Source organism: Mya arenaria, chromosome 5, assembly GCF_026914265.1.
Source record: "Mya arenaria isolate MELC-2E11 chromosome 5, ASM2691426v1".
Classification (NCBI taxonomy): domain Eukaryota; kingdom Metazoa; phylum Mollusca; class Bivalvia; order Myida; family Myidae; genus Mya; species Mya arenaria.
The window spans coordinates 27,882,478-27,893,076 of NC_069126.1; positions in this window are offsets into that span (position 1 = coordinate 27,882,478).

Here is a 10,599-nt window from a genome sequence, read left to right on the forward strand (position 1 = left end):
ATAAAACGATTGGTGAATACAAGATTTACTGTGGTATACTCTAGTCCTGTATGGTAGATATACCGTGTTTTATGCTCATTTCTATCAACTTAAACTCGGTATTCTTCATAGTAATCTTTTTTTTCTGACACTTATTCATCCTTTTTAGATTTTAAAGCAATAGTATTAATTGTGGTAAATCTTATTTGGAAGTAAGAATGCATCTTTAAAGATTGAAGACTCGAAGTTAAGATTCTCGCTTCAGTACATTTCAAAAGAAAAAAAAAACAGAATTTAGTTCATATGACGGTTTCAAAACTTTAAAAATGTTTAAAATATTCAGAAAAAAAGTGAAAGTCCCCAGACAGTATACCGCGTTAACCTGCCGCGGATTGTGGTCACAGCGTCAACTAAATGCCCAAGGCACTTTCCCATGCTATAGGGTACCCTGTAATTACAGGCCTGTTTAACACCCGTCTGATTGACACCTGCCATTGTCTTATCGGGGGCTTGATCTTGCCCTTAAAAATGCTCGTCTGATGGGCCCAAGCTTTTTGTCGAGGGTTTGCGGGCTCCATTTCAATGGACACTGGTATTAGATGGTTCTACTGTAGTTTTTGTGGACTTTCGGACTTCACGCATTGGTACATTTGTCGAATCGTATAACACACATTCTTAATTAAGATCTGAACTTTACTGATTGCTGCGAAGGTTTATGGTACATAGGTTCATTGAAAGTAGTTCTTATTTGGCCGTAAAACTCAGTGGGCGGAGCTTCCGTTAATGTACGTTGGGCATTTGACTTTTGACCGTGGTAGCTGAGGTCATTAAAGCTCGTTTAATTGCCAAAAGTTCATGTTGTAATGCAATAAAATAAGATATGTAATTATATCTGTGCTTTGCTCTAACCAAATAAAATAAAACTGCTGAATTGAACTCAAAAATGACCAAATTGGCTTACGGGAAAGGACATCGGTTCGAACGAATCTGATATTACGAGAACGTTTATATTGCAATGATGAGCCAATTTGTTTAGACCATTCTGACTAGGATTTTAACTGTTCTACCTTTTGTATCGCAATGACCTAATGTTTCATTGACATTTCGGAACACTGCAATCATAAATGTATTTCAACATTGTTAAAAATATATCTGCCAATGTCAACCGTTTAAATTTGCAATGATGAGCCAATTTGTTTTAACCATTCTGTCCAGGATTTTAATTGTTCTACCTTTTGTATCGCAATGACCTAATGTTTCATTGACATTTCGGAACACTGCAATCATAAACGTATGTCAACATTGTTAAAAATATATATTTGCCAATGTCAACCGTTTAAATTTGCCATGATGAGCCAATTTATTTTAAAAATCCTGTCTAGGAGTTTAATTGTTCTACCTTTTGTATCGCAATGACCTAATATTTCCATTGCATTTCGGAATGCAGCAATCATATAATCTATGTATGTCAACATAGTTAAAAAATATACCTGACAATTCGGACTGAAATGCTATGGAATTACTGGGACAATATTAAACATACTCTGTGCTGTTAAATCTGGCAAAAGGCTAAAATAACTAAACGAAGTAAAGACAGACGACAACAACAGACACACACGACCGATGTCAAACGCAATTGTCCAATGTCTAGGGAAATCCAGGTCCCTAAAATGAGAGTTTCGTTTTAGTCGAAAAAGACTATAACTCATACGTTAAATTCAAAGTTATGGCCCTTGTTACACATATACGTATTGTTCCTAGCAACATGTATACCAAATTTAAATTGAATATGTGGAATCTTTTTGAAGTTATGACCAAGATTAAGGTTTGTGCACACTTAACGCTAACACCGTCGCCAATATGTACACCAAGGCTATCACGATATATCTGAAAAACAGACGTGCAAGACGTATTTATCTCAATATCACGAGTTCCTCACTTCCCACGCCCCGTTTTTCATCTGTCATCGAAGTTTCATTTCATCAGATATCACTTTCAAAACCTATATGAACTTACGGAAAAGAAGGGTAGGCAAAAAGCCTCCTTGCCAGTTCAAATGACCTTCTAATTACGGGTATACCAACAAAGGGGAAGAGAGGAGAAAGAGATTTAATAAAGAAGCGGACGGAGGGGACAGTGGGTAGCATCCTTTATAGTATGATTCACAGGGACCTGATTTGATGAGGTTTCTGAACTTGGTTCAAGTTTTGTGAATCTTTAAGAAATAAAGACATCACGATACTGATATCAGTGAGCTGGAGATGGGAGAAGGTGTCAGGTTTCAAAACTGTAAAACCTATGTAGGGCTGTTCATCGTGGGAGTATTTAATATTGCATCTTATATTACCATTTACGGGTGATAAAGGGGAGTACACTCATTTTTACGTTTTATTATATATATATTTTATGATCAGACGACAGCTGCACTATATTCTCAATAACTCAATAAATAAATAGTCGTCACAATTATGTACATCAATCGAAGTAATTGATTTTGTCATTTTCGCGATGTGTGACCTTTACCAAATTTCTTTAGGTATTTAAATTAATCATTTGAAGTGCACTAATTGACTACTTTCTTTATAGACAGCCATTGAATTAACATGAAAGGAAATGTATCAGCGTAGCCAATCATTTGGAATATCTTGGTCTCAATCTGCGTGCAGCGCGCGTGCAGCCATTTAAAAGATTTCAACACTTGTACAGGGCTAGTTTTGTTTTAGTTTTCCAATTTATGTAAATGTTTAGCGAATCGAATAAACACTTCTTTATTTCCATCGGTGTTTGTGTTTACTATCAGTGTAGGATTAATGTCGCTCTATCGCATATCTTTAGTCATATCAGTAGACTCATGAAAGTAATCGGCTTTTGCTGCATAGGTCGCTTTGTTAGGGGCAAAGATCAGAGCTAAACGGTGAATGGTCTATGTCGGGTTTTCATTCCTAGCAAATACATCATGGTAATAGAATATCGCATTTCTGTCAAGTTACAATTCGTTTCAAGCTATATTAGTTTACATGGAATGAATTACTTAACATGGTTTGAATGAATATTTTGAAGATAATATATGTACGGGAATAAAAAGTATGTTGTTTAACAGAAATATCACTTTGATGACCAAAAATATTACGATGGTATAAACAATGGATACAAAAGGTTTTGAGGTACAAATAACAGAATACTTGAAATTGACACCAAAATTTTGGTTCATCATTTCGGTAAAATACATTATACATATTATGGTGTCTGAAAAATCCGTTCATACAGGTAACTGATTTATCTAAAACTATTTCGATGACTTAAACATTTCCATCTGGGAACATTTAAATTGCAAACATACCGGAACATGTCAAAATACAATAGTTTTCGAATCAGTAAAGTGTACAACAATTTTATTGACTGGATGCCATTTTAGCTAATACGGCATAACATATATAATTATGCACTTTAGCAATCGACCAGTAGACATTTCAAAACCTCTTAAAATGCAAAGTCATTGCACAAGCCACGCGACCAATAGTGAATGCTTAATTTGGTACAGGTATTTGTTTAAAAAGGGACATGCAGACATCAAGTCTTTAAACACTTGACAATATATCAGGAAACAACCTTTATACAATTCAAACCTACGAGTAAACGTTTCATTTCAAGCCAATATTCTTCTTATATTACCAATTACTGTAGCATTTCTGACATAGTGAACATCAGTATCATAACCAAGTCCCACTTTAACAAAACAACCACTCATTTCAATATTTACCAGTTCAAATTGTGCGCACCAATAACCCTTTACCTACCAATTATGACAAACTATTATTATAATTATTGCATACTTTGGGTTAGTGGTTGAGCTAGGATCTGCTCGTGGTTAAAACTCACTGTGCATTTAGGCGCAGCACCGCCTTAATACGGCAGACACGCGACATAGGTGGACAGCAAGGCTCCCCAATATGACCATAGCTTTTTGGCTTGCACTTGACAAACCCAGTTTACTTCATGAAACAATAGGTTTATTATACATTATTTATTACTGTTCTCGCCCCCGAGTATTTCGGTTAAGTGCATATGAGTTGTGAAATTTTAAAATCAGAATAAAAACATGAACGAAATATACTTTAACAGAAAGTAGAATTTTCTATATAACATATATACAACATATAACATATATAAAATACATTTGCCTATAAAGCAATGAAAATTTGGAATAATCTTCCTACATACATAAAATGTCAAGATAAGCTACCAGCCTTTAAACATGCATTAAAAGGCTACTTATTGGCAAAATAATTTTATCACATGAACAAAAAATCTTGACACTTTATTTAAATCACATTATAATAAATAGTTCATTGTTTACATGAATTGTGTTAATGTACGTATATGACATTCTTGCAACAACTTGTAATGGATACTACCAAATATGTAAATATATTGATTGAATGTGGTTTTACTGAATATATCTACATTATTTACAGTATGAAATTATTGTAATTTATAATCATCATATTAAACTGAGTTGTGTTTGTCGAAGAAAGGTATGATAGTGATAGTGTGATTGTATGTTTTGTATGTTGCTTAATATGTATAGTACATGTGTTTTTGTAATACTTTTTGTGTGAAGGCCATGCTGGAAATAAGTAGTATGTCTGTAATGATTGTACACTTAGTATGTAACCTTCGTTAAATAAAGTTATTATTATTATTATTATTATTATTATTATTATATTACAATTTTCTATATAAATGATAACAGATTTTTGTATATAACAATTAGTAGAATTTGCCATATAACATATAGTAGAATTTTCTATATACCATGTAGTAGAATTTGCCATATAACATATAGTAGAATTTTCTATATACCATGTAGTAGAATTTGCCATATAACATATAGTAGAATTTTCTATATACCATGTAGTAGATTTTCTATGTAACATATAGTAGAATTTTCTATAAAACATAGTGTAGATTTTTTCTATATAATAGATAAAATGAATTTTCAATGTAACAGATAGTTGAATTTTCTATATAACAGATAACAGAATTTTCTATATAAAAGATAGAATAATTAGAAGAATTTTCCAAGTCTCTATAATTTTTAGAATGAAAATGATATATCATAATGATATAATCATAAAATAAATATGCATTTTTTGTTTTGTCACTGGTTAGCGTGTTGGTGATGGTGGCAAATGATAATAACAATAATAAAACAATCTGCAACTATCTTTCGAAAACCAACTGAATGGTTAAAACACGCCTTTGCTTAAATTTGCAATGTATTGGTAATTACCTGACGTTACATGGCTGTCATAAATTGCAAACATCAAATTATGGAAGGGCGGCCACATGTTTTGCTCGCCAGATGAAAATCTTGTGTCTATTCTTCAAAAGGAACTAGTTCATTATGCACAACTTTTTAAAGATGGAAATACAATCACCAAAGACATATTAATTATACCAGTAAAACTTACATGACCCGTAATCGATTTAAAACGTGAAATCACTTATGACAAAAAACGGTGCAAAACTATAAAATTTCACTTTAAACTATTGACTGACGATTATATAAATTGTAATGAGTATTTTGCAACATACTTCCCAATGACCCGTAACTTTTTTTAGAACGCATGACGTATTCTTGGGAGAGTATTCATCAGCATAATGTTAATAAAGATACATACAGTTTGTGTTTAAGGTGCATGTATTTTAATTATCATAACTTAAAGTATTCGTCTCTTAAATATGTGGATTTTTGATGCCTGGTGACCCCATATTATTTTATAATTTTAAAAATGTAGAAAAACAATGTTTAGAACAATTAAATAAACTATCACTATACACAAGATTTGTTAGCTTAAATGTGGAAAAAAAATACAAAGAACGAGTGTATACATAAAATAAATAAATATTTTATCCCAGTTAAAATTGAAGATTTTTTTTCTGTCCAGTGGAATGGGCTTAATTTCAGAATGTTTGTCCGAAGCAGATACTGTATATCTCGCAGTAGCATCTTTTAACTGGATCCTTGCGAATATATGTGACATAATATCGCGTAAAGGTCGTTCCAAATATGAAACAAGCACTACAAAATGTGGAATCAGGTTCATCGGAGTTACAATGTACACTGTAAAGCAAGAAAGGTCAACAAGATGCGAACAGAAGGCCCTGTATTAACAAGACTATCAGATTTGTAACAAGGAGAATGAGTTTCACTTTAGCATGTTAGCCAGCAGTATTGCCACCATGAAGGGGATACACACACGGTCGATTCATTACGCCTGATGTGACAACACAGATAAGACATTGAAACGATATATTGTTTTGATGAAACGAATTAAGAATCTAAATACGAAACCTCTGTAAGAGAGGATATGTAGCATTATAATGTAAATTAGTAAAGCTTTTGGCCTCAGATATATAGGACAATTGTTTGTTTCAGTGTAATATCGTAATATATTTCACCGAGTGAGCACCAAAGACTCTATATTAACTTTTGGAGTTTACGAGGTGAAAAAAAATGCGATCTTACACTGAAACGAAAAAAAAAAATGTTTATTTTATGCCTTAAAAGGTTATTCAATAAACAGTTCATCATTGTTTTTGAGAAAAGCCCTCAAATTGTGTGCGAACGTAACCTTGTGAGAGCTGACGTTTGATTTGGAATTGAAAACGGGCTTTAATTTTAAAGCTGTGGAAAAAAGTTCACAGCAGTTTGAAACAGTGAAATGTAATGTTTATTTCACTGATTAATCTCTATATACCACCGGAATGCATATACTTAAGTGATGCAATAGTTTATATCGAGCGTAGGTTTGTTTGCGGGAATGAGGTTTAAAGTTTCCTCAGAGCACCCTATGTGAGGGTTGGGATGAACCTATCTTACACAAGCAGCCATGATAGACGCTTGTAATTCCCACCTCAGATCAACAAAATAAAGTTAAAATGTTTGTTTTTTTCCTGGAACTCGTTTTGCGTATTGGACAAGTAGTTGCATACGGGTCCTTTTTATCTTAGCCCATGGGCGAGACAACGAATCCAAGCATTGTCAAACAAGTGGATCTACTTATCTGGGGTGGGAGAAAAAAAAATCCAGTATGGCCTAATGATTGGATCTACTTATCTGGGATGGGAGAAAGAAATGGTCTTTATTGCGTATGCTCTTTGTGGATTTCTTGTTTATTTGTGTGCATGTTTTTTACGTGGGTGTAGGCTACTGGGCGTATTCTCGTTGATGTTATTCTATTGAACAACCATCGACTCACTGCATCTCCATTCATTCTATGAGTATTTAATTGCCAACAAACAAAATAAGTATACAATAACAATAAAAAAACACGAAATTAACGATGATACACACATATTCAAACATCACATAAAACATAACACATGAAAAGCGAAGGAGACTTTCGCACATATTTTCCATATTCACCATCTAAAGCTCAGCATTCCCAAAGTTACTGTCGACCACTTTACCCTGCAATAAAACACTACAATATGACCATAAAGTGTTTCACTCCACATATCATAGGTAATGTTGAAACAGGCAAACTTGAAATACACCTTGTCACCCCTATATCAACACGGCTTGGTAAAAAATGCTGTAATTTACGAAACAAGATCAAAGAATGCGACTGCCTTTCTATAGACGAACAGGAGCCCGACATTTTGCATTTGAAATGGTAGAAATAACAATAAAAAAGATTTCTCTAATATTTTACTACTGAACCTAAGTTGTTTTATTAGCATATTTTATGACTTTGCACTTGAGAAACTTTACAATTATCATCAGTTTTGTTTTAAAAGATATCGTTTCATTATTAAAGTGAACTTCTTATGGTAATTTTGTCTTACATTATACTATTTGCACTAATTATAAGATACTGCATGTATAAATTCATCCAAAGCTTAACGTGGAATTATTCCATTTATGACAAGGATGTATCATGTCGGAATCAATGTGTTCGTTTTTCGAAGAAAGAAGTGTCCGACATAACATCGCATTGAATTTCAAAAATACAAGTCGTCGGCGAAAATGATTCATGTTGGGTTATATAAACTGCACTCTCACAGATTTTTACAACGTTTTATTTTGTGTCGTCGAAAAAGCAAATGTTTGCATAAATATCATAAAAAAAACAATGATATAACATTGCTGACAAAAATTAGATCGTAGATTTTCATATTTCCGTTCGAAAATTAATGTTTTATGGCTTAAACCGTTATTAACTGTTTAAGTAAAATGCATCAAACATCATTTTTTTAACTTTAATATAAAAATCTGCGATCTATTTTTTGTAAGCAATCTTATATAGATACGTTTTAGAGACAAGACAAAAAAGTAAAGATTGTCAAAAAGTTCGATCTGTGAGAGTGCAGCTTTAACGGTAACAAATTAAAAAAAAACACACACAATAAATTCGATAACAAAACACACATAAATAATAATTTATATAATTCAATTAAAGAACCTTTGAGAAAATGTGTAAAAATAGTTATGACTGCCTACTTATGAGTCACGAAACTTCGCAAAATGATAACGTCACTTTTTGTTCTTACGTCACATATGAATATCACCGAATCCTTTAATTTGTGATCCATGTAAACCCCCGCTATCGCCTCTATTTCTTTTCTTTTTTTACCCTCTCAACACTGGTAGAAACACCGTTGTCTTTTTCACGAATATCCTACATTTATAAAATGTAGTCAGGAGCGTAGCTACCTATTGGCCATATAAGCCGCTGCTTACATTTTTTTCTGAACATCAAGAAATAACGATGGTGAAGACTATCGCATTTTTATTTATAAGACATACAGAAATCCGGAGAAGGAATGTCCCCAGAACGGCAGAATCCCCGAGAACTCGGCCTATACACTGTGTTCCGTCAAGCTACGCCCCTGGTTGTCAGTGCTACCAATAAGAACACAACGAAAATGCAGGATGCTATCTACCTGTGAGAACTCGGCCTACACATTGTGTTCAACCTAGCTACGCCCCTGGTGGTCAGCGCAACCCATAAGAACAAAACGAATATGCAGGAAGTTACCTGCCTGTGGGAACTCGGCCTACACATTGTGTTCAGCCAAGCTACGCTCCTGGTGGTCAGCGCTATCCATGAGAACAACACGAATGTGAAGGAAGTTGCCAGCCTGTGATAACCCAGCCTACACATTGTGTTCACCCAAGATACGCCCCTGGTGGTAAGCTCTACCCATTAGAACAACACGAGTAAGTCGCCTGCCTGTGAGAACTCGACCTTCGCATTGTGTTCAACCAAGGTCTGCCCCTGGTGGTCAGCGTTACCCATCAGAACAAAATGCAGTATAACGCAAATATGCAGTTAGTTGCCTGCCTGTGGTTCTTGAACTGAGTTATTGTACGTGTTTGTGTTGATGAAGAAGGACGGACAGTATACCTGAAACGAAAACAATTTTTAGTGTACGCCATATAACTACTGTTTTTTTAACGTCTCAACATCAATGTCTTATTCGCACGACATTGATTAAAGGAAAGGTTTTCACCTTGTCTCCGCATATTCTTCTCTTTCGTGTCCAAAACGCATATTGTCACGAACATTGTAATGCCGATGTTTTTACTAAGAAAGCAAACAAAATATAATGAAGAACTTCTTTTATTATTTTCTGTCTTAAAATTCAAACACGTAACCTCCCCTTTTATTACACAGTGTTTTTTTTCAGAAAATATTTGTTTAGGGTGATCACTGCGTAGGGGATGGTTTCTGTCCCTGCCCAAACCACAGCCACCCCACTCCCGAAAACCAAAGATAACATGCAATCATAATTGGAATACTGGCCAAGGTAAAGGTTTTTCCAGAAAGAAGTGACCGATGGATCTGAAAACAAGAAAACAACATCAAGCTTAAAGCCAGCCATTGTTTCGTATTCCAGTGTTTTTATCTTCCTCTAAAACGTCACTTTTGCGGCCAGATCCTTTTTGGAATAAAACAGAAAGAAATGTTTATAACTATCATAAATAATTGACGGAAGTGAATGTTATCATATCTTAAAAAAATCAACAAGTCCGCTCTTTTTATCACAGAGGCAACACTATCGTATGACAACAATACATTAAATGCTGTTGGAAGAACTTATTCAACCAAACGAACCAGATAACACGCAAATACAATACAACGTTTTTTCAGCCTCTGACATCATGTGACGAACAAAATGGCAATGGTTTTTACAAACATAATAAACTTTTTATATTCAAAAAGCTGTCACATAACACACCAATACAACTAATTCATCCATCTTTCTCCTGTGGGTTCTTCTTTCTTCGTAGAAACAACAACTCCAAGTCAATTCGGAACACTTTGGCCATCTTCCATCGAAAACAACCTCTGATGTATATGGACGATTTATAATGTCAGAAATATTTCCATTTTAACTATGCTGCAAGTAGATCGCGTAGTAATTTCAATTTAGCAGTAACACTTAATGGCATAACTCTTGGGAATTTTAATTATTTATGCCATAATTCACTTCACTGGCAATCATTTTAAACTTAGATATACAAAATACACTTTAAAACACTACAATTTATTAATACGAGTATTTAAGCTTTTACGAACTACTTCTACTGATGTACAGGCATACATC